This window comes from Zea mays, chromosome 6, assembly GCF_902167145.1.
Source record: "Zea mays cultivar B73 chromosome 6, Zm-B73-REFERENCE-NAM-5.0, whole genome shotgun sequence".
NCBI lineage: Eukaryota > Viridiplantae > Streptophyta > Magnoliopsida > Poales > Poaceae > Zea > Zea mays.
Window position 1 is genome coordinate 44,207,919 of NC_050101.1, and position 4,529 is coordinate 44,212,447.

Genomic DNA, 4,529 nt, shown 5'->3' on the forward strand with positions numbered 1-4,529 from the left:
TCTAGGTTTTGTCTAAGTGTTGCTATCTCTACCGCAAAGGCTAAGTTTCAATCTACACTAAATAAGTACGAATACAAGATTGAAACTTAAATGCTTAATATAAATGCGGAAACTTAAAGAGCAAAGTAGAGAAGCAAACTCTCGTGGATGACACCGGTATTTTTACCGAGGTATCCAGAACCACGCAAGGTCCCGACAAATCCTCGTTGGTGCCCCTACGCAAAGGGAAACCCACGCGAGGGCCAAGCACCACGGTCGAGTAACTCCGTAGAGAGTCGCGGGCCTTCTCCACGCGCAAGTGGTGCTCCGCTTCCGGCTCCTCTCGGACGCTCCCCGCCGTCTCCACTATCGAGCTTTCGGCCGAAACACCACGGGCCTCGTTCCCTCCGGTACACGGTGGCGGCCGTGACACAAACGCGGTTGTCACGGTCTCGCAAGACTCTCGCCCCACTCGGTACAATTACAACGACTCACGCAAGAGCCGAGGGGTTGTGTGGTTTTACAAAACTCACTCAACTAACTATGGTTCACCTAGAGCAAGCGCTAAAGTGGTCTAACTAACCTAAGCACTTCGCAAAGCACCTACGCTAATCACCGAGTGATTCTATTAAGCACTTGGGTGTTTGAGCTCTTAGAAATATGCACTATGTGTCTTGGTATGTTGCTTGGGCTCCCACACATGAGAATGGCCGGTTGGGGTGGTATTTATAGCCTCCAATCCCCAAACTAGCCGTTGGACAGAAAGCAGCAGCTTTCTGTCGTCGGGTGCACCGGACAGTGCGGTGCACCACCGGACAACCACTGTGCAGTGTCCGGTGCTTGCCACGTCAGCCGACCGTTGGCGCCTGTAGCAGTCGACCGTTGGATCCGACCGTTGCCGTCTGTCCGGTGCACACCGGACAGTCCAGTGCTGACTATCTGGTGCCCCACCGGACAGACTGGTGCTACAGCCAGAGAGCGCCTGTCTGTGGCCTCTCTGCGTAGATTGTCCGATTGTCCACCGAACAGTCCGGTGCACACCGGACATCACTGTCTGGTGCGCCACCAGGCGCTGGCTGACAGCCTGCATCTTGGATTCCTTTGCTGATTTCTTCGGGCTTCTTTTGTTCTTGAGTATTGGACTCCTGTGCATCTTTTTATGTCTTCTTTTGAGGTGTTGCATCCTCATTGCCTTGGTCCAATTCTCTTCGCATCCTGTGAACTACAAAAACAAACACTAGAAAACTTATTAGTTCACGGATTGTGTTGTTCATCAAACACCAAAACTCAATTAGCCAAATGGCCCGGGGTCCATTTTCCTTACAATCTCCCCCTTTTTGGTGATTGATGACAACACAACCAAAGCAAGCAAATAATACAAGTAATTGAATGAAAATATGCAATCTACTTGCTAGGATATATGATTGTCCCCACAATGTGATATTATGGACTTAAGCCTCCCCTAACTCCATAATTCACTTACTTCCTATTTTAGGACCAAATAACCAAAACCACTTGAAAAACCATTTGTAGATATAAAATTTTAAATTTGTGGTGTTTGGTGTTTGATATAGTTTTCATAAATTTGTGGTGTTTGGTGTTTGATATAGTTTTCATTGCTTTGGTCCCTAAACTTCTCCCCCTTTGGCATCAACCACCGAAAAAGAAGACATTAAAAGCATGTACGAAGTAAATAAAAGCTTGCCCTCATCAAGAAATTTATCAGATGATACCACTTGAAGGATATTAAATTAAACCACAAGTATGATACCAGTTGAAAGAATTAATCCCCCTAAATGAGTGTTCTTTTTAGAAAGAATTTTCTCCCCTTTTAGAGATGAAGAAAAACTCCCCCTGACAGAGATCCTCTACTTAGGAAAAAGCATGAAAGTTAGAGGTGCAAGACATGATTTGAAAAGACTAACTTCCCTTATGCATAGGTAACAGAATATGAGTTAACTACTTATGCATTTTTAGCAACATGGAAGCATATGATATGAGATATAGTCTAATCAAATGTTGGAGAAGACATGTAAGTGATACTAAATGTAGTCTCAAAAGATACCAATTGAAAATCAATGGCGAGCTTGAGAGACAGAGAGTTCTTGGAGATTTTGCAGTGGAAGATTGTTGTCTTTCTCCGGGGACTTCATTTTCCTTACAATGAGACTATCACATGAAATAGACTTGAAAAGGTGTTAGTCTCAAAGTATTAGATTATAGAGTAACCTCCCCCTGAAAGTGTGCATACAAGTTTTGAATACTTGTAGGAGACATGCACTTTGATTTGATATCAAGAGGGGCAAATTACCTATAATTCGAACTTTGGCACATATAAGTTAAATGATACAACTTGTAGAAATCAAAGTTTTCAAATTATGCATCATTTACTATGGAGTGATATAGAAGCTATGTGTCGTGCTTAAGTAAACATTTTGAGCCATGTAGGTTTGCTTAAGTGTATGAATTGAAAACAAGCAATCCTACCATATGATTTACCTAGTATGCATAATTTTAAACAAAGGTAAATAACAAATTTAATACTAGGCAAGAAAGGTAAACTAGATACAAGGTAAATAGATACGCATATCTAAAAACAAGAGATACAATAAAAAACTAGTTACCTTAGTCATGGGTGGGAAATTTGGGTCTAAAATTTTCACTAACCCATTTGGCAATAAACTTGATCCAATATGATGTATCCCATGATGTACATCCCAACTTTGCCAAGTCTCCAAATTTCCCGTTGACCTTCGGTCCACTCACTTCCCTTTCAGAATCCAAACCTTCTTGGTGCTTTTCATGGTTGAAATTATTTCCTTTGGCACCCAGATGCGTTTGGCTCCTTTTCCTTTGTTGGCTTGCTTGTTGGCCTTAATTGCTATCACCTTTCCATTCTTTTTCTTCTTGATCAAATATGGTGTAGCATCCTTTTTGTTCACCTTTTTGATGTAGGTGTTGGAGATTTTGCTTGATGGCTTTTGCTTGAGCTTTTGCCTTTGTTTATCCCCGGTCATCGACTTGCATTGAAAAGACTTGTGGCCTTCCATGTGGCATAGCCTACAAATCACAGTTTCTCCCTCTACAGGCTTGTTCACTCCCGCAGTGATGTTATCCTGTGGAGGTCGGATTTGTTTGGCTTTGCCTTTCTTGTCATACAGAGCCTTGCCAAGGCGAGCCACTTCTTGCTTTAATTGTTCATTTTCCTTTGCAACCTCATCCGAACATGTTTCTACAACAATATTCTCAACAACAACTTGGTTGCAGGGGTTAGAATCATCAATTAAATCAAAGCAGGAAGTAGAAGCATCTTTCTTAATTATTTCAGGTATTTCAAATAAAGATGCTGCTGGGGTGCTACCAATGTTTTCTAGCTTAGTAGTTAGCTCATTATTGTGTATGCTAAGAATTTCCATTTTCTCTAGCAAATTTTCAATAGCTTCTTGGGAGCTAGCTAACTTAGCTTTAAGTTTTTCATTCTTTTTAATAAGGCTATCATCGGTAGCAGTGGATGGAGCACTAGATTCTAATAGCTCAATTTTAGTTGACAACTCACTATTTAAGTTTGCAAAAGTTTCAAATTTTTCTAGCAAACCTTTATAATCATTTTGGGAGCTAATCAACTTATTTTTCAAAGTTTGAAGTTGAGCTTTTTGCTTAGTGCAAACATCCTGGAAAAATTCTACGGCTTCCGCAAGCTCATCTACAGAGGGCTTTCCCTCACCTTCATCATCACTACTACTTTCATCACTAGAGGATGGAATGCTTTTGTTACCTCTTGCCATAAGGCATTTGTGTGATGACCGTGATGAGCGTGATGAGGACCGGTGGCTGCGCGTCCTTGGAGGTTCATCTTCACTTGAAGAATCATCCCAAGTTCTAACACTTGTTAGCGCCTTGCCTTTTGCTCCTCTCCTTTTTGGGTTTGGCCATATTTGAACAGTTGTCCCTGAAGTGGCCCTTCTCTCCACATGCGAAGCATCCTCTCTTCCTTTGCTTTTTCCTATCAATGTTAAAGAGAAGATCCTTGACCTGCAGGGGCACACCCATTAGATTAATCTTGCGGATCATCCTCATTACCTTTCCGACACGTCAGATTGTTTCTTCGTCCTCGAAGGATGATGTGCATGGTTGATTATCTTCATCATCATTACTTTCTTCTTCTTCCTCTTCACTTGAGGAACTTAGAGTGGGAGCCTTCTTTTTGCCCTTCCTTTCATCACATGCAAAAGCATATGGTCTTGAGGAAGTTGGCTCCTCTCCCCGACACATTTTTCGCGACATCTCAAAAGCCGCGATTTTCCCAATCACAATGGTCGGGGTCATGTTGCTCAAGTCCTCCATGTTGTGAAGGATGGTGATGATGATCCCATATCTTTGTTGTGGTAGCAGGGAGATAATCTTCCTCACAATGTCCGCATCACCTAGCTTATTAATGCCAATAGAATTGAGCTCATTAATAATTAGATTCAAACGAGAATACATGTCTCTAACAAGCTCATCATCTTTCACAGCAAAAGAATTATACTCATTTAAGACTAGGCAATGTT